At 42.3% G+C, this 21,024-nt stretch overlaps 1 protein-coding gene across 8 annotated transcripts in view; it reads left to right on the top strand.

The window, feature by feature from the left end:
- The first annotated feature begins 11,919 nt into the window (after nt 1–11,919).
- Nucleotides 11,920–21,024, top strand: part of ATP2B2 (ATPase plasma membrane Ca2+ transporting 2) — a 382,727-nt gene continuing 373,622 nt past the window's right edge. For 3 of the 8 annotated variants that reach the window (XM_042026756.1, XM_042026753.1, XM_042026754.1), the window contains exon 1: nt 11,920–12,031. The gene's annotated coding sequence lies outside the window, so the exon portion shown is untranslated. The remainder of the gene's footprint in view (nt 12,032–21,024) is intronic. The other 5 variants (XM_042026757.1, XM_042026758.1, XM_042026752.1 and 2 more) reach the window with 3 other exon arrangements.

Below are 21,024 nucleotides of genomic sequence, written 5' to 3'. Positions count from 1 at the left end.
GCTATATAAATGCATTTTGCTGGCAATATTTGGGTACCTTCAAGATTCTGTCATTCACCCGGTGTTAAACACCATCTAACTGAGACCACCTCTGTAAGAGGAATCAAAGTGACAGAAATAAAGGCACAGAAAGGGGATTAACCCCCCCAGACAACACAATATATTTATTTCTGTGTGGGATGACTACTTGCCCCAAAGGACAGCGGAGGGGACAAACCCAAACTGGAACATGTAGCTTATACTGCAAATCCCTGGATGATACTATTAGTTTGTGGACTTGGAAGGAGCTTACTCCTGATCTTAATTATGCAAATTAATTAGAAAATGTTTCAGGTTCCCCTTTTTCAATGGTTTTTGTAAAAAATGCCTTTCTCAGCTGCTTTGCCCTCCTTTCAGGGACATAAACTCACAGTTCAAAACTAACAGAGGAGGTGAGCTGGTAAACAGCCACAGGAGTTTCTGTTTCCTCCACTCTAAAATTAAATTAAGGAGAAATTGGGTATCTCTTTGAGGAAAAACGTCCCAAAGCAGCCATGTAGTGTGTGTCACACAGCGGTGGTGTGGGGTGTAAGCACAGGTGCCATGGTACCAGCACATCTATATTGACTTGTTTCAAGTGTATTGATGGGCAGGACTTGGATTCTTTTCTAACCTCTGTTTGCAGCTCAACTGCCTGAATTTGATCATGCCGAGTTGTGAATCTCAGTTGTACAGAAGGCCTTGAACCTCTTCCCCTCCATGGCTGAGCCACTGCCCTGCAAACCTGTGCTTTTGCTTTTAGCACTTGTGTACATTAGCCAAAAAACACCGGCTGTTTCAGGCTATACGTGTTCCAAGTAGATGCCTTCCTCCCCCTGAGGAAAGCAGCAAAGAACCAGTAACATCCATCATTTTAAAAATGGAAAAACCTACGAAAAGATACTGCAAATAGAGACTTAATGGTCTGTGTCCAAATCACATTTTGCTGTCGGTACCATCAAGTATGAGACACAAATGGCTCTCTGGGAAGCACAAGAGCAGTATCAGCTGAACAGAGTTGGACAAAATTGTCAAATATTTAGTTTGACTTGGATTATTGTGTAAAACCCTGTTTTCAGCTGCTCTCTTGGTGGATACACAGGCATGTGGCGGGTAGATTTGACAGATGTGCTAACCTGAGGTGGCACAGCACAGCCCCAAGGATCCCAAAGCGTTGCTTCCCTGCTCCGTGCTTCCCTGGGCTGCTTGGCTGCACATGGGAATGTTGTTCTTTGAGCTGCTTCTGGCACAGTGGGTTTGCATTCCTGCCTTTCCATTCCAGTTTCTGGTGTATGGACTCCAGGGATTCTCACTCAAAGCCACGTTTGCCAGGCAGGACTGGTCTGTGCTGACACAGAGGGGCACAAATGTTGTCGCTGCTGCCAGGGGGTCCAGCCTTAACAGGTGTTTTTTTTTTCTCCCCACCATCAGTGACACACCTGGAATGTCTTCAGGCGGGTACTTATTTTACTTTGCTGTTTTCCAGAAAGGCATTCTGCAGCTGACAATTCAATAATGTGTATTTATATTTGTAAACATTAAAGTGTCTCCTTGAGGACCAGGCTCTTGGTCTGTCCCAAGGCAATTCCTGCTTTCAGATTTCTTTTGTGATGTGCAGAGAAAAAGTTGATAAACTCATTAATTACATCATGTGTAAACAGTGAAGTCATTGAGGGGGGAAGAATCCAAACCTGGGATTTCTTTAAAGGCAAAGAAATATGCTGATTATTTGTAGGTTTGCATTTTTAGAAGTGAACACAGGAACTTGTCCTGCTTTTCCTTGGCTCAGTAGCAGAGTGCAGGCTCTGGCTGCTGGATCCTCCCCGAGCTGCCATTCAGAGCCTGTATCCAAATTAATCTTTGTTAGATGATGTCAAAACAGAAACAGAGAAACTGACCCGGGAGTCAGTGGCAGCAGGTTAATTCTTAAATAATTTCCATCACAATAGGAGAGGGAAGAGAAAAGGAATGAAGTGGTGGCAAAGTGAAAGATTTTCGTGCAAGTGTATATAATAAAGAGGAAGGGAAGATAAGGGCACCCAACACAGAGTCCATGTAGCCTCTTTATTGCAAGATTGTCTCCTTAAGCTGCTGGTTTTAAGGTATTAAGAGTTGTCAGAGGCCAGGGTAATTTCCATGGGGCAATAATATCAAACAGGTTTTATACACCTTTGTAATAACATGCCTAAAGTATTGCCAGTTTAAAGCCTTTTCTTGCATGGAATAATCACTTTGAAAAAAAATGTATTATTCCCCAGCACTAAAAGCATGGAAAAACTGCAATGTGTTATATTAATTCAGACATTGCAGAAATAGAGAGCATGATACAAAGAGGTGCATTTGGGGGAATAAATTTTTATAACTGTTGGTCATACCTACATAACTTAACCAGGAGTTAATCCTTTGGAGATCAGGAGCCCTGTAATAATGCAATGCAACACAGTAATGTGTACAGCCAAAAAGGCTGTGGGGGTGAGGAGACATTAAGTCAAGGAAAAGGAATAGTTGCACAAATTAAAAATATTTTTATTTTAATTAGTGGTAAAAGGTCAAGGACTTGAGAGCTGTGGTTACTGGTACACGTGCACTTGTCTGAGTGTCATGTACGGTTTTCTTTTCCATGGTCTGTTTTCCCCAGTATAACAATGGTATTAAAAATCACTTCCCACAGCTTACCTGTATTTACCATTTTGGGAGACAACAATCTAATATTTTTCATCCTCTCATTCTTTGCATAAATTAGTAAGGAAAACTTAAACACAATCTGCTTCTGTCAGCTGAGGCTGAAACTTTGTCCAGCAGTTCTCAGCAGAGCTGAGTTACTGAAGTAACTTTTTAATATCACAAGTACAGTATTTTTTCAGATATTGCTGAAGAAGAATATGATTTTTTTCAGCTCCTTGAACTATTGCCTCTTTCCCAAATGGATGAACAGCAGCAACTCTTACCATGGTGTTCCTTGAGGGCGTGGAGGATTGGTTCATGGTATATCAGATCTTGCACTGTTGCATTTTCCATTGCTACACAAGAACAGGGAATAAAGCACGGGACAAAACATTCTCTGTTTGTGGTGCTGGAAGGATGGGAGTTTGTTCTATCCTTGGTCTCCCTATTCACTTACTTCTTGCTTTGCCCTCTGGCTAATAAGGCCTAACTTAAAATGAGGTGTAACAAATGATGGAAAGGCAAAGGGAGCTGGAGAACCAAAGTGTCACCGTGGGCTTTGTGGGGCCCTCAGGTTTGTGTACAAACCCTCAAGCTAAAAAGTGTCAAAGTGTCAAAGGGTCTTTCTGCCCCCTCCCTCCCATTTGCTCCACTGTAAAATGCTGCAATATTTCACAGCCATGATGACAGAAAGTGGTACATGGAAACCTTTGCAGTCTTTGCTCCTGCCTGTGCAGAGCGTGGTTTATTGAAGGCTGCAGCTTGGCGAGGAGCATCTGAATACACGGGCACCACTTTGCCACGAGGAAGGAGAGTTTACTTGTCTTTGCACACTTTAAAGTTGAGTCATTTCCTATAAATACACTGCACATAACAAGGATTTAGGCATGAAACAGTCTGTACTAGTGTTCTAAGAACCAATTTTGTATTTTTCATACACTTGAAATACATGCCAGGCTAATCTTAGAATGCCTGTTCAAGCTTAGCAAGGTCAAATAAGTGCTTTGTGCAATCACACATGTAAGTTGTATTTAACTTCTCATTAACTTTTCAGTGTGCTAAAAAATATGCATAATTCATTTCCCTGCTGTTTTTATGTAACCATATGAGAAATGAAAAGGAGAGGGGGGGAAAAGATGAGAGACTGGTGAAGCTTTGTCATGTATGCCTTGCACTGAGAAACCACCAGCCCTGCCAACTCACAGGTCCCAGTAAGTTACATAATTAAAAGAATATTAATCTGTACTAAGTACATCCACCCCAACACCCCCTTAGAAATGGAATAATTACTGCTTTAGTAGAGACTTTCTGATTAATATATATCAGTGCAGCCCATTAGAAGTAAGTTACGTGTGTATGTAGTCTGAGAGAAGTTTTAAGGAGTGGATGAAGATTTCCTGGTGGGTTTTTTTTGCTGGGCTATGGAAGGTGGTTGTTTCCTGGTGGGGGTTTACTATTGTGTAATAAAGCAACCGTTTAAGAAAGATTGTATCTTCATACCTGGCTTTGCTTTCTTTGGTCTTGAATAACTGAAGGTACACTTAAGCTCCTCTGTGCTTACAGGCAGGTTCCAGGATGATTGTAACCTCTGGGCAGGTACAGCTCTGCACTCTGTGAGTTGATTTGCTGCCTCATCTAAACCTTTAACACTTGTCTTAGTGCAGAAATTCCTGGATTTTCCTTACTGAAGCTCCCCTAACACTGAATCAAGTGTGTGTTTTCAATTTTGCCAATTGTTGGAGACTAAATGCAGACACAACTAATGAGCATTGGTTTAACCAAGAAATAAACCAGAGACAGGAGAGAACTGAAAGAGGAAACAGAGATAACTTAATTTCCAGGACCAAGGCCTGGCTGCCTCCTTCCGCTGGGAACAGCACAGTCCATCTTTGGGACCTCACTCTGTGCAAAGAACTTTCTCCTTTCCTCCTCACAGAGAAAGAAAGGAAAAAGTCTGGAGTAACCAGAGCTACTGGGGAGAAAGTGATGGTGCTTATCCCAACCCGTTCATTCCAGGCAAAAACAGGTTATGGAACTGCAAAGGGGAGGATTCCTAAAGGACTCAGGGGCTTTTTAGTCCGAGCAGTCATCCCAGAACTGTTCTGGCAAGTGGTCATGGAAGGACTGGCAGCCCACCCACCACGAGCTTTTCAAGCATTGTTCCAGCTTTTGTTTTCCAGCATATCCCAGTTCATTCCTGCTGCTGAGATCCAGGCTTTCTATGATAATTAGGACAGCTAGCTGTGTGTAGTAACATTTCAGGAAAGATGGGACATTAATTTTTTTTTTTTTAATTCTTCTATTCCGTCAAAAATTGTTTATTTTGGTGAGAGTTATCAATTGTAATATAATATACAAATGTAATATTTGCCTCATTAGGAAGTGTCTGTGAGTGAGGACAGAGTGTGCATCAGCCTCAGAGCAGGAGCAGAGCAGCAGGACAAGACCATTTGCAGAGAAGCCCAAACCGTTCAAATCCCATTGTAAGAGGATAAAACTTCTTCCAAGAACTTATGTTGGGATTTCACTTACATATAACAAAAAATTTAAACCATCTCTAAGAAGCAATTAAATCTTTAAACTTCAGGGGCTGGGGGATTATTTTTGTACAATGCATTGGTGTTCTGTGTCAGACACTATTCCCAAGGTAATTTCTATCCAATTATCACTGGGAAACACTAAAGATAAGGGAGTATTTTCAGGATCAATAAGTCTGCAGAAATTCAGACCACTGCAGAAAAGCATTTTAAAATAAAATCCATCCCATTGTTTATCCATGGTTAATTAAAAGTTGTGTAGAAAGTTATACTGAGAGAAAAACTGTGGTTTGGACGCACTTTGTCAGTATATTGTTGTTGACAGAGTTCAGGTTTAAATCTTTAAATGACAATTTTCATACTTAGAGAAATAAGAAAGAATCAGAATTTATTGGCTGAGGGAAAAAAAAAGTAGTTTTTAACTGGGAGTAATTTTTTGTCTAAAAGTTCTAGATCAATATAAATCAATATGTTGCTGAAATGCTATGAGAAAACGAAGTTGAATGAAAAATAAGAAAAGGTTTGTAATTCTCCCATCCATAATGAAATCCACATGCACATTTTTGCCTTCCTGCTGTTTGCACTCATCACTCTCATATATGCCCAGGATCATTAGACAGATATATGGATTTAATTATAAAACAATATCAGAGGTTAATTCTTAATTAATCCTTAAATGCATAATTTAGGTGTGTAGGCACCTTAAATTCTCTCTCCAGATAATGGAAAGGTGGAACTGGGGATACTGAAGTCATTTGAGATTTGGAATTGCAATCTGGGTGTACTTATTTCTCTTTCCGTTGTTTTATATCTGTGAGTGTGTACATATATTTATTTATTTATTTATTTATTTATCTATATATATCTATCTGTAGAAACCCACTCTTTTCAGAGTGGAAGGCTGCAGGTGAGGCCACACAAATGCCAGGTCTGTACTTGCTGAGCCATGAAGGGCCTTGCTGCTGCTGTTTCCACACGAGTTAAACCTCATCAACCCCTGAAACTTCTCAGCCCATCAGCACACGGGTAATTGTGGGATTAATTTGGGAGTGCTGGGTAATTGTGGGATTAATTTGGGAGTGCTTTGCTGGGAGGTGCCTGAGTCTGACAGGAATGCCCGTGTTCATCCCACCTCAGGGCTCATTTGTAGTGATTGTGAGAAGATCCAAGGTGATTATTTACAGTGCAGTGAGAAATAAGCACTGGGTTCATTAGCAGGAGTTTTGGCCAGAAGCTGGAAAAGTGAAAAGGCAGATTTCACTGTTGACAAATTGCAGAGCAGCCTAACAGCATTGGTAGCTTCCTTCTGCAGTGACATGGGTCTCCTGAGTGCATCCAAGGGCTTCCTGATTGTTTTTCCTGGCATCTATGACTTAAAGCAATCACTTAAAATGCACGTTGGCAGATTTGCCTTGCCCCGGGTTTTTATTAAGACTTGAAGTATGAAAGGTAAGTGGGCTTCCTAAAAAAATAGCAGGATTGTAATTTACAACCTTCAGTCAGTCCAAAGAAGATATTGTAAAATGTTGTTATTCTCAAATTGTGAATTATTCTTACCCAAAGAGCAGCAAGTTAAATCTGGGATTTATAAAATGACCACTGGGACCACATCTAGGTTCATTTTGCCTTGGTAAATTCACTTTTATTTGCAACATGAATTCTATGTTATTGATAAATATTTTCTTTCAGGTATTTTTGTGTAGTATTTTCTCTGGGAATTTCTCCTGCAACCATTGATGACAACTAGTATTTAAATCAATGATTCTGCTTCCCCCTTGGGAAGCTGCTATAGAAAGCAAGGACTGACTTTTAAATTTATGGGAATGTTGAGACAAATTTGCCAATACTCAGCTGGTTTTCCAGTACTGACCTTTAGCTGCTGCTTTGTTTTCACTGCTTTTTTTTTTAAATTTGATTTTACTCTTGCTTCTGAAATGCCCTATATCCCATGCCCAAGGATTTAATGCTCTGCCACATTCAGGATCTTTGGTACTTGCACTAATTTTGCAAACTGGTGCCTATTTCAATCTATCAGGATTTCTTCTCAGAAAACAAAGTGAAAAAAATAGTTGAAAAATCAATAGGAAAGGAGCATGTTTGAGATGATTTGTGATTATTATACAACTAGAAGTTGTCTTTTTTCTTCTTAACTGTAAAATAACAGTGCTGTGACTTAGCATTTGGTAATTCATCATCTTTTGGCTCTCAGAGTGTTTTCAGGCTTTTTAATCCAGTCCTGGGTCCACTTGAGCATTTTCCCTCATGTAATTCCTCATTAATAAAGAAATAAAACAAAACATGTAAGTTGTTCTCAAAGCAATGTCATCCTTACTAAAGCTTTTAATTTTACCAACTGACTTCTCACAGTAATCTGTGAATTTGGGATTCTGAAGAATTTGGGATTTTTTTAGAGCAGTCTTGCTGCATAATTTAAGAGGTTAAGAGGATTGTCTCAGTGTGTTGCAAAAAGGTTTGGATATTGCAAAAAGCCCTTTTGCACAATTTACCTTATGTATATAAAAGGACTTCGTGACTGCTGAGGAGTTCAGGGGTCAAAAAAGTTATTCTGCCCCCTTTTATATACATATAATTAGCAGATTATGACAAACCAAGTCAGATTATGCATCTGGCAAAACTACCTTTTGGCCCTTTCAGAAAATATATAACCATAATAGTGCAGTGTCTCTATTCACCGTATTCTTCTGACCTCTTTTCTTGTGGTGGCTTCTTGTTGACTGGTAGGGGTCTTTAATTTAATTTTTGAGAATTTTTTTCAGAATAAAGGTGTTGTGGACACCTCCATCCGTTGAGTTCTAAATGTGGGAGAAAATGGCCTTTTATGCTGTTTCTGACAAAGTGCTTTTGGTTGCAAGATCATCAACTTTATGTCATGTTTAACAAATTACAGCTTGAGAATTCTTTCTGCTGGAGAAGCAGCAGATTTGGTTTATAGAGAAATCAATTGGTAACTTTTAGTCAATCTTATTTCTAGCCAGGATCAGCAGTGCCAACAGCACAGGAACTTTGTGTCTGACCTGTAGAATTGCTGAACTTCATATGGAAGTGGAAGTCCCTCTACTTTTTGCATGGCTGAAGCTGGGCCACAGCAAGGTCATTTCATGTAAGTGCAGACATAATGTGCCCTTTGCACTTGACTATTTTTGCTTTGATACTGAATTAGAACAGCAAAATTATGGTTCCAGAATATCCCATTATACCTAATAATCCTCTGGTCAACCTGTATTTTTTCAAAACAAAGCAGAGGGCAGGTTTTTGTTATCCTCTCCTGTAGTGCATACGATGTCGAAACGTTAAATGCAAAAAGCAATTTCCTCATGCTGGTTGCTGTAAGACATCATGGCAATGTCACAGAGTGTTTTACTGACACAGCCTTTGTCTGGTGTTACTTCTGCTCTTAAAACCAGCAGATATTTAGGGCTGGTTGGCTTTTCACTGGGAGGCTGGTGTGAAGGTGTGAAATTACTGCAGGAGATCTCACTGGCGATTCACAGGGATACATTTTCTACTCTATCAGATGCTGGAATTGTGCCGTGGTTTGGTGGCATTTGATACCATGGGAGTTTTTCCTTAATAGAAGCTACAGCTGGGTCTGAACATTCTGGTAATGAAATGTCCCAGTTTGTTAGAAAAGAGTCGGACTTGGTGGCTGGGAGTCCAATGTGGGCACTCCAAAAGTCCTCCCTGCTGCTCATGTTTCACACAGCTCCGTGGTGTTGTGTAACCACTCCTGGTACAACCTCTCTGCCTGAAGGATGAGGACAGCTTTTAAGATTGCACTTTGCTCTCTTGATCCACAAATTACTAGGTTTTTGGCAGACCAAGTATTCTTGTATTCTTCACTTTCATCCTCAGTGTTGCCATTTGGCACCAACAGCGGTTCAAAGGTAAACTCTGTGAGTGAGGGCTCCACAGGATGGAAGATGTTATGTTTATATATGGTATCAAGACATCCCAGTTATGCCCTTTCACAAACACATCTATTTTTAGAAATGTCCTAAAGGAGGCTGAAATACAAATAGCTGTTTCATTCTAACATAATACAGCCAAAATCTGAGTTGCTGAACTGGCATCCATTATCGCTTCCTTTCTGGAATTTCCTTGAAATTCCTCTCCTGTTTTGTTAGCGTGGAAATTAAGCTCCATGTTGTGAAAATTATGTGAAGCTAAAACCGGAGAAGAACTGTCTGAGAAGGATAAGTCACTGTTAGGTTATTCAAACTCGAGGCAAGTATAGTGCTAGAGTTTAGTGATTACGTGATCTCTGCTCCATTAGATCCTTTTGGCAAAAGAGATGACCCCACTACACATATATTCCCCCATTAACCAGGAAAGAGAGGAAGAATTTAAAGGAATCTCTAAACGTCACCTTAGGTGAGAGGAGGTGGAATGAATTTAGGGAAAAACATAACACAAATGGTCATAATCGCTAAAATATAATAAGAAGTGTTAGATTTAGTCATTAGTTGATGTTATTACTGTTAACATCACACTTTAAGTATTTTTAAAACCTGTAAGAGGTTGAATTCCTAGAAATGCTGTAGAAACAGGAAAGATGTGCTGAGACCTCTGCCTTGTACTCTACAAAAATATGGGGACAGCTTCTAGTTGGTAGAAATGTACGAAGTTCTGCTCCACTGTCTGCATGGGGAAAGATTTTCATAGGCAGAAGATCTTAAAATGAAGAAAGCTGCCCTGTCAGTCATTGCTTATCACAAGTGATAAACAGCCAGACGCTTCTGCTATTTCACCATGATTGACAAAGTCAGTCGTAGGGGCTAAACATCAGAAGATGAAGAGGAAGCAAGGAAAGCAATAATTTGTTTGTGCTGCTCTGGTGTTATTAATTCCAGCTGCAGCAGCTGACCCGCCGAGGATGTTCTGATGTGAGGAATCACGTGATGGGAGACTGTCCTTCTGGGTGAGATTTAAACCCTGAGCTCTGCACTGTGAGCCTTGGTATTTAACAGGTGGAGCTGTGTGTGGAATTTAGTATTTCTGTGAAAACAGTCTGGAGGATGCCATGTTTTGTGTGCAGCACAGAATTACCGGTGAAATGCATTTGCAGGCAGCTAGTAAGAATGCACATCTAATGCTTTTCAAATGGCACTCCAATCATCTGCTTTAAATGATTAATAAGCACAAGCTGAAAATAGCACCGCATTTACCTAATGTTTGCATGATTATTTCTGTAAACATTTCATTCAGGCTTTCTCTGCCATCTTTCTAAGCATTGTCAAAACAAAAATGCTGCTCTTCTTGATTAGTTTTTCTCAGTTGGTTTGATCTTCCTCATGACCCAGGGAAACGTAGCCAGGGAAAGCACCCTTGCTCACTCTCACTTGGCAGTAAGCGTGTGGTTTAAGATCAGATGAGAAAACCAATCATGATATTTGCAGAATACTTACAGGTTTCTGATTTTCTTCCAAAGCTGGTAACTGAGCTTGCTGAGACCTACAAGTCTGGATTTTGTTAACAAGCCTGTCTGAAAGCTCTACAGATACATGGTAACAGCTTCTCCTGGGTTTCAATAAGTTACAAGTAGTTTTAGAAGATGTGGAGGGATTTGTACTTTTATGTTGGCTGTCCTACTTTTTCCTTAAGTCCTTGCTGAGATAAGGTTAAAACTGGAATTTAAATGGTGTTAAGGAAGAAGCCAAGATAGTAATCAGAATATAATTAACAGTGTATCATCTGTCAAACAACCAGGGCTAGGCAGCGCTGCTATTCACCAATAAAAAGTGGTGGAAGACTTCCAGTTTTCCAAGTAAAATGCTGGTGTTGTTCGCTGCAGCAGTCTACAGTTGTTGTGTGATGTGTGTGCATTCTTTACACCACGCAAAACCCCATCCCACCTACCAAATACATTTTTCTGCTCTTCAAAATTCACTGTCTCAGTTCAACTTTGGAGATGTTTGGTAACTGGTTTGAACTCTCAGGGTGAAAAGATTATGTGGCACAAGAGAACTGTTAGGAAAGCTAACTTAAGCCTATGTGTAAAACCAGAACGTATTGGTTAAATACCCAGCATTAACTACTTTGGCAGCATTTCAAAGATGCCATCCTCTTTGCAAACAAAAGTAGTATCTTCAAATCTAAGTCACGGGGTGGGGTTTTATTACTAATTTTCTAAATCTGGAGTGCTGTTGCTCAGTCTGTATAACACACATCACCTGCACATCATGATTGCATTTTTTGTACTTCCCCAGGTGCTGTGTCCCAGGGTGGGACTCTCCATCTCTCAGAATCCGCGCCAGGCTTTCCCCTTGGGATTTTTGCAGAATTCGGGGAGAAAACTGGCGAGTGTTAAAGGGGGAAAAAACCCCCAAAAGGCAATAGAAAGGTGGTGTTGTTAAACGTTCGGTGCCGAACGGACGCGCTCAGCCCCGTCTCGCTGGGGCGCCCCAGAGCCGCCCTCACCTGCGCGGCGCCTCCGCGCGCTTCCCGCCACTGCCGCGCATCCCCCGAGCCCCTGAGGGACCCCTGAGGGGAGCCCTGCGCGGCAGCGGAGCGGAGCGGGGCGCGGCGCAGCCTCTCCCCGCTGAGGGGAGCCCCAGCCCCGCCGGGGGAGGCTCGGCTCGGCTCCGGCACCTCGCGGGGTGGGGAGACGCGCTGCCCGCCCCCCCCAGGGCTTCCCCGCTAAGTCTGACGGAGCCGCCGCCTCCCAGCGCAGCGCAGCGGCCCCGGCGCAGGAGGAGGCGCCGTGCGCGGCCCGAGTCCCCGGGCGCTGCCGCCGGTGAGGGGACAGCGGCGGCTCCGCGCTCCCGGCGGCTCCGCTCCGCTCGCCGGCTCAGGTAGGAGCGGGAGCGGCGACCCCCGGGGCTGCCCCGCGCCGCGGTGACCTTGAAGCGGGCGGCGGGGGCGGGAGCGCTGCCGGGGCCGAGCCCATCCCGACGCGGTGCCGGGGGCAGCGGGATGCGGCCGGAGGATGCGCTCGGGCGGTGGATGGAGGCGGCTCCGCGGGGCGGGCGGGATCGGTGGCAGCGGCTGCGCTGCTGTGCGAAGCCTCTGGTCTCAGTCCGGCTGAAGCCCAGAGGGCTCTTAGAGATAGGAATGGGTCGGGAGGCGGCGGCGGAGCCCCGCGCTGCCCGCCCGAGGCACCGCGGTGCCCGCAGCGCCCGCGGCACCGCACCCGGCAGGAGCCTCAGCGGCCCCGGGGACGCGCTCGGGGCGCCGCGTTCCAGGAGGTGACGCTCCTCCTAGAAATATTAATTTGAGAGAGTCATAAGGAGGTTGTTGCCCGCAGCTCTGCTCCCTCGGCGGGGCTGATGGAAGGAGAAGCCCTCCCGGGAGCGCCGTCCCCGCCGTGTCCCCGGCGCTCGCCGAGCTCCTGCGGTGCCGCTGAGCTCTGCTGCGGCCGCGTTGGGGCTTTTTTTTGTTTTCTTCTTTTCCACGGGGGGATTTAAATGTTTTACAAGCAGTAGTTCTCAAAGCCTCGCAGTACTCCAGCGGAGCGTTACGAGCGCCTCAAAGCCCGAGGAAAATGCGGCGGGAGGTAACTTTGCCCGGGTCACGCAGTGCACCAGCCCGCCCAGGTGCCCCTGGATGCCGGCTGGGGCGGCCGCTGTGGTCCCGGTCGCCACCACCTTGGCATGGATGTCGTCAAGATGTGCTTTCCTACCGTCACTGAGCATAATGGGTTGTTCTCCTAAAATCTTGATTTGGAGACTGTGCTAGAAACGTGAACGGAGGGGCACTGTCTTCCGTTCTGTATCTTTGAATGGCCTCTTGTATTGTAGGTGGAGGAAACATCTCCTTTGCTGAATTAAACTGTCAAAAAGTTTACTTCTTTCTGTGTATTTGTTGCTGATTCTTTTTGCCTGTGGTTTTTTTTTTTTCCATCTTATTGTGCAGTTTTATCACATTACACCAACCTAATTCTGTGCTAATACGTTCTTTACTTTCTTTTTATTTAAAGCGTATTTTGTAGTAAAGTGCTATTTGAGAAGCATGGGTGCCAAGATAAGGTGCTGGGAAGATAGGCAAGCTGAAAGCAATGGTGTAGAGTAGGACTTAACTGCTCCCAAAATAAGCTAAAATGTAAGTTTTTAAACAGTGTGAAAGTTGATACTGCTGTAACTCAACTCCCAAACAGTAACAGGGAATCTTTTGAGAAATACTGTGTGTGGCTGATAGATACTGTGAGCCCTGAGTTACGTAAGCAGTCCTTTGAGTGGGACTGCGTGCACACTGTCATGTTCTTGAGCACCACTTCGTTTCTGATCTTGTCCCCTCACCTACACGTGACTAATTTTCATGTGCTGACTCAAACAGGATTCAGCATTTTCATGCCTCTTCTGTGGAGAAGTGGTTTTTCTGTGTATCTTGCTAAGAAACCAGCTCAGTATCTCAGTATTCTCTGTAATGACTTCATGATCTAATGTTAAGCTGCATTTTCAAAGCGAGTATTGCTGCAAGTTCTTCCTAAAGCAAAATAATATGGATTAAATGTTCAGTTTAGTGTCAATATGAACACAGTCACTTTAACACTTAATGGAATGGAAGTGGAGTATTCTGTTACCTTGAATTCCTATTTGATACCACTACCAGCACTGTCCTTTGCTCACATGCTGTAAATCCAGGACCGCAACCTCTTGATTATCCAGGCTACTGAATGTGATATTGATCCAAATGTCTGGCATGTCTCTCTATCCCAACCATATCTTTTAACCATTCAATTGTCTATTTCCTGATTATGCTAAGTACATTTTTATTGTTTCTGACAGGCTCTGTGGGGAGATAGCAGGGATATTTATATGGTGTCCTGTCATGCTGTCACCTCGATGGATCTGGTTTGGAGGAGTGCAGTGAGGAGTCTGAATGGAATATTGTCATAGCCAGTGGGTTTGGTTTGGTTTCCCCAAAAAGGTGTTTGGTGTTACTGGAGATGCCTCAGGGTTCCCCTCCTGGCCTTTGGCACTGTTTCAGAGGGCTGTGAGTCTCCACTGTGTCCCACGTCACATATCAGCCACCACAGGGCACCTCCAACAGTGTTTGCTGCCTTTTTGTATCTGGCTGAATCAAACTTGGTGCATTTGTCTGGTTCCTCATCCTTGGTTAGCCAAGAATAAAGCACCTCAGGTCATTTACCACAGAAACTTCAGTGATGTGACTGGAAAGTAGGACTGTTTGTCTGAATATTGATAATCCTCTAAGTGCTTGGAGTTTATCTGCATCTACAAAACCTGCATATTTTGCAGTGTATTGTAGGCAGTCTAAAGTACACCAAGTGAGGTTAAAAAGAAAATTCTGATACTCAAAACACTCTAAAAGTTGCATTGTAACTTAAGATTAGGTTCAGGACTGCAGTTGGGAAAAAGTCATCTGCATTGACCATGAGGAAAAAGCAGAGTAATTGTACAAGAGATAAGTGATTGTTTTAGCAGCAGTCTGATGGGAGATGATAGTGGAGGAGATAACTGGGAACAGAGCGAATGTTTACATTTAAACAAAATTGTATGACTGCTGAAATCTTTTAAAACAAACATCTGAACAAAGCTCAAACTTCTGGTGAAGCTTATCCTTGGAATGTGTGTGTCAGACATAAGGATTCTGTTTCCAAACAGCTTTACATTTAATGTACACTGTGCAGTAAATGTCTGCAATTTGCAAAGTTCAGAGTGGAACTTAAGTTGTCCTTTGAAGGAAAAAGTTTGTAAAAACTAAGATATATAGAAAAGCAGATTATTGTATGGATAGAAGTGGCAAATCCAAAAGGATAAATACTTTTAATTATCTGAAAAGAAAAATATAAAATATTTGAGAAAGGAAAAGGGAGAATGAACAAGAAATATTTGTGTGTAATAGGATGAGAGGAGTGACAGCAATGAGTGTCACAGTGGCTGAGATCCAGGCTGGTCTCAATATATTCATGCTACAGCATTATCAATTAAATCACAAATGCTTATTTTTTGTCAAAGACTACTTTGAAAATAGTTTCATCTTCATAAATGGAGTTATTTAGTAGTGAAATATTTCAGACTCCCATTTTACGGGTGTGACCAATTTTTTGCATCTATGTGATCTAAGACAGCATTTCCTAAGGGATGTGTAACTGCTGTATTGCTGGATGACCCCGTTTCCATCAGCATGGACTTGTATCTAAGGGTCATTAAGTAAAAGGCCTTGTTTTCACATATTTTGAACGTTATGCTCAGAATTCTTGAATGTTTTGTAGCATCTAAATAGAATGACTGGTGTGCTGCAGGGATGTCCTCCACACACTGGAATGTAAACCAAAAAAGCTTTAAATATTTCTAGGAGGCAGGGGTTGCTACATCTTTAACACCTACAGTAGGAAGTGTGTTCTGGAGGGTTCATTGCACACCTTCAAATATGCAGTAAAGGTATTTCTGAAGAGCCTGCTCAGGTCAGTGCCCTCAGAGCCTCAAGAGCAATTCTCTTGTGGATGCTTATTAATCTGCTCCCAGCCCTTTTTCTCCTCTGATTGAAAGGCCTTGCCTTGCTGGCAGGTTTTACAGTTGCTCCATCATTCCTATTCCAAGGCCATGCATCCCAAGAACTGCTCAGCTTCCTGAAGTTGCCACAATTGGCGTGCCAAGGGCTTGGGAAGGCAACGTTGTCATGCAAGAGCTGAACCTCCGTGAAAGAGCAGCAACAGCAGGGTTATGTGTTGGGTTGTCCAGCTGCCATAATACAGGAACCTCTGTGCACAATGAGTTTACTCCCTGTGCAGTGGACTGCCTTTAAAAAGTCCCAGCAGTGGGATTTTCAGAACCAGACCTGCCTAATTTCATTTGTGCTGGTGGAGGAGGTACTTCTCCTGCCTGCATGTAGCAGTGGGATTATGTATACATTGCATGTGGATATGGAAATTGTCACAAGGGCCTGCAGATTCATCAAGGATTGATATTAATTGTTGAAGGGACAGGATTTAGAGCTGCAAGACTGAATCACATTTCCCTCTCACACTCCACAGCAGTGTGACCTTGGATGCACATTTCAAGTTTTGAAAACCTTTTGTGCATTATGAGGCCAGAATAATGCAGCTGTCTCTATTCAGCATTTCTATTTCTAAGATTGATAAATCATTAATTCCACAGTGTTTGGGGAATTGCCTTTAGCCTGATTTATTTATTAACAAGGCTCAAATAACTTACATTGAACTTATGAATATTATGCCTACTCTAAAGTCATCCATCAGGGATGAAGATTGCTTAAAGATATTGCAGCTGCTGTCCACTCCATATGCACCTCTTCATGACATGCGTTAGGATTCAGGAGTTTTCTGGTGAACAGGATTTCTCTTGATGGTTATCAGTGAGCCTAATGCCCAGCACATTCCTTTTGTTGTCTCATTATGAGCAGGAGATCCCAAGCCTCTGGATAGCTTTCCTGTGCAGAAAAAAATCACCTTTAAAGTATTTGCTGATCCTGTATATTCTGTCCTGCTTATTGGATAGCCATTCTTCATTAGGGGAAGTTATTCCCACTGATGGGAAATCTTCCATCCTGGAAGGTGTGATTGCATTCAGCACAGCAGACAAAATAAGGCCATATTTTAGATGATCCAGCATTTAATTTTTTGTGACTCAGGTAATTTCTTGGTATTTTAAACCTTTTTGTAATGTTGTTATTATTTAAAGAGGTTAATACTGTTTAAGAGGATTGAAATAATAGGAATTTTATTTTCAGGGAATGTTCTCTGTAACCCAAGCTGAACACTTCCAATAGGTTGATGGGTTCCTAGAAAGTAATCTAATATGCATTTCAGAATATTTTTAAGCAGCAGTATGAATGAGGAGATTTATGATAAGCAAGCAGAAAAAATATTCTTTGCTATCATCAGATTTCTTTGCAATTGCTGAAGCTTAAAGTAATTACTCCAAAAGAATTAAGGTTTACATTCTTTGTCATCTCAGGAAGTGGATATGTGCATTTTTAGGTGCTGGGCTACAGTTACAGGAGAAGCAAAATGGAAGTTCTGAGAAGAAATTTCATTATTTATAACTAATTCGTGGCATCATTAGGTGTATTTACAACTGCTTTGCTGCACTGAACTTCTGGTCGTAGGTTCAAATGCAATGTTAATGCATTACTTTAGTCTACAAAGTCTACACGTTCACCAGCGTTTTTCTAATGTGTGAAGTATTTTACAAGCTTTAAATCAGTTTATGCGAACTAAGAATAGAAGACTGGCGTGAGTTTTGGCCTATAAACAGTAGAAAGTAATTACATGAAGACAAAATGTCAAAATTTTACCTGGAAGAGATTCTATTCCACATCATTGGGTTTTTCTTAATTACAGTGAGTGCCAAGTGTCCAAAAGCCCTGACAAAAACTGGGCCCATTTTTTAGTTCAGCTTGAAAATGCCACAAGAATCAATCTGGAAGATGTAGAATGATTCTTCTTGAAAGGTTAAATACTCTGAAAAATTAATGTGTTATATACAGCAGCCCTGGTGATTCTGTGTCAAGTGCTAAAGAATTGGAGAGCAGTAGGAACACGAAAATGCCATTATGGCCTGTGAAGGTTGGTGTTAATGGGTGTGTTCCCTCCAAAAGATACACTATTACACTGCTTTTTTGTGACCCAACAGTGCTCCCCTCATATTTTCCCTTGGCACTGCTGACATTTATTGCTCCCCAGCTAAACAGGATGACAAGACACAGTTGCATTTACTGGGAATTTTCTTGTGATTTTTTTCTTCACTCATGTTCTGCAACTTTCTAGACAGTAGAGAAAATGGAAAGGTTACTGTCTGAGTGGCAGTCCTGTTAGACATCCTTTTCAAAAATACCATTATACCATTTTTTACTTATAGTCAACAGTGGCTTCTAGATCCCTTCCAACAGAACTCAGCTTATCTCTATTTAGTGTTTTTCTTGATGTCTGGATTTGCACTTGCTCTGCTTACACTTCACTTTCCAACAAGTTTGTCAATGCATTACGTTTTAGTCTGAATTTTGATCTTGTTTGCTTGTGGACTGGAGGTGATATGAACCCTACCTGTTTGCTTCACAAACATTTTTCTCTCCTGGCATTTTCTAATGTGGGGAGTGAGTTGTGAGATGTATTCCACTGACAGTGAATTTTAGTGATCACTTTTAATTTGGATGGTGGTTTGGTTTTCGTTTTTTTTAAGAAACTGAGCATCCACTAAACTGCAATTTCGTATCAGTCCTTCCACGCCATGAAAATGTCACGTTGGTCAGTTACAGAAAGCTTTATACTGTCGCCAGTATAAACTGCCTGTCACTGGGTTTTCCTTCTGTAGTAGCCCAGTTACCATATCAAAAAGGAAACTTCATTGGTTTGACATTCTGATTATTTTCAGGCACTTAATCCTTCAGGTACTTATATGGTGATTTAACTTGTTTCAGTGTCTTCTGTGGTATAAAAGGGAGGTGGTGGGGTTTGCAGTTTCCTCGCTCAGCCCTGCTTCTCCTTTTGAAGCTGCATACTGTTTTTGCCTCGCTGCTGTCCCTTGGGAACTTTACCCTCCCTTTGTGCATTATTGAATATAATAGCTAATGTTTGGGGATGGCTTTAGGTAATTCCTGAAGTACTCTGCAGTGAACTTCATCATTCTCTAGCAGACTGAGTATGTCTGGCTTCTTTTGATAGTTTTTAGCCTAATTCATTTTTTCTTCAGGCCTCTAGTCCTGTCTTCTCAGTAAAAATAATTTTAGAAATATTTTTGCTTTTCATTATCCTTGAGATGGAGACATAAAAGAATATGAAGGAAGCACTGAGTGCTTCAGCTTTCTCTTTGCCATCTGTTATTTTCTCTCCTTTCCCATTAAATACTAGAGCCTCTGCTTATCTTTTTCTCCCACTTACTTCTGTTGTATTTATAGATCCTTTTCCTATTGCCTTTTTATGTCCCTCATTAGTTGTTGATCCTTTTGTGTGTTGGCTCATCTGGATCAGAACTGAGACATTTGTGCCATTCTAATACTTGTTCTTTGTTAAATGTTCTTGTTTCACCTTTTGTACAATCTCTTCTGATAGTCAAAGCCTTTAAAGACTCTGGGTGTAACAGTCTCTTCCAGTGTTTCCTACATTCCCCTGCACTGAGATAATCTCTTGCACTATTTCATACACTCTTCATTGGTAACTGTCAGTTTTCCTGAATTCCTTGATCCTCTCTTTAAGAGATGTTACAAATCACTTGACTGAGTTTGCCGAAATTGTTGCCCTGAATTCCACTTCTTTTTTTGTGCTTCCTTCACATCTTCCTTTCAGTGTGTTACTAGTGAGTTTTCCTGACTTGTGATAATGCTTACTTGAAATGTATTGCTGCCCTTAAGATCTCAGCCAATGCTTTCCTGTTAATGAGAATAAAACACAGCTGCAGCATTAGTAGTGCTTCCATGCTCATACCTTTATCCTGTTAGCACAGCTCTACCTTGATGATATCCCACATTTCCTGCTCAAGGAAAGACTAAAAAAATGCAGGTATGTGATGGCTGTGGCATGGGAAGGGAGAACAAATTGTGTTTCGTTACCTGCTTTGTTAGGGGACATTTTGTGCCTTCATACACATTGCTTGTCTTTGTGGGCTGTTGCTTCAGATTTATAATTCAGCTGTTACAGTGTGCACATGACCTGCCTGTTTCAAGGGTTAATTAATCACTACTTGTAAAGCTGCTGGGAATTTTGGATAGAAAATGCTGCTGTAAGCGCAAAGCACTGTTTGTATCTGCAAGATATTTGTAATGTTATTCAACAGGAGCATTAAAGCCATTTACTTATGTGGAAGTCAAGTGTGACGTGTTCTACAAATACACAACCAACCAAGTCTCTTCTGTACGTGAAAATACCTGTTTTTTTGCTGTTCTTCTTGAGGACACCTTTCTGAGAACCTTTGCATTTCAAGTAGAAGAACCTGCCTAGAACTGAACACCCTGTAGTTAAAATTTCATCCTGTCCTAGGGAGAGAATTTGTAAAGTTAGCACCAAGGGTTGTGTTCTTGTCAAGTAACGTTTATGGCCTGATTATCAAATAAGTTATAGACAGTGCAGTAGGAAGGTTTAATGTATTAAGGGCAGGATTTTTAAAAAGGGGAGGAATGGAAGCCAAATGGAATTTTAAGTCCTGTTGGCTTGTCAATGGGATTTGTGCATCCCTAAGTTGGATGTTTTTGAAAATAGCACTGTAAGTTGGTGACTAATAGAGATCTTTCCATGATAATGGCTTACAAGTTACCATTAATAATTCAGCTGAAGGTTATTGCAGTCCGGCTCAGACTCCTGAAAATGGTGAAAAGCTTCTCTCTGTGATTTTAGTGGCTTTGGGTTCTGTTGTAAGGGCACTCTGATGAAATAATGTGCTTTTGAGGGATGATTTTGCCCCTTTCAATGCATCTTGGCAGCCAGAACTGAAAGTCATGAATTACAAGAGGAATGGATTTCTCTTGTAATGCCGCCTTTGATGCTTTTCGTGTGCAAGTATTTACAGGGATGTATAAGATCCTGTTCCCCTGAGCGGAGGAAGAATCAGGCAGAGCGAGTTTCTCTCTGCCAGCTTTCCATAGCCAAAGCTCGGCGGTGGATTTCCTTGGGAAGTGCCAAGCGGCTGTTCCCGCTGCGCAGCACGGGCTCTGCATCGCACGGCCCGGCAGCAGCCCCCTGCCCTCCCTGCAGCCCCCTGCCCTCCGTGCAGCCCCCTGCTCTCCCTGCAGCCCCCTCCCCTCCGTGCAGCCCCCTCCCCTCCGTGCAGCCCCCTGCCCTCCCTGCAGCCCCCTCCCCTCCGTGCAGCCCCCTGCCCTCCGTGCAGCCCCCTGCTCTCTGTGCAGCCCCCTCCCCTCCGTGCAGCCCCTT

Source organism: Corvus kubaryi, unplaced genomic scaffold (genome assembly GCF_017639235.1).
Source record: "Corvus kubaryi isolate FWS band 111438036 unplaced genomic scaffold, C.kubaryi_AGA036_p1.0 37285, whole genome shotgun sequence".
In the NCBI taxonomy this organism is placed as follows: domain Eukaryota; kingdom Metazoa; phylum Chordata; class Aves; order Passeriformes; family Corvidae; genus Corvus; species Corvus kubaryi.
This window is presented reverse-complemented; position numbering and strand designations above follow the sequence as displayed.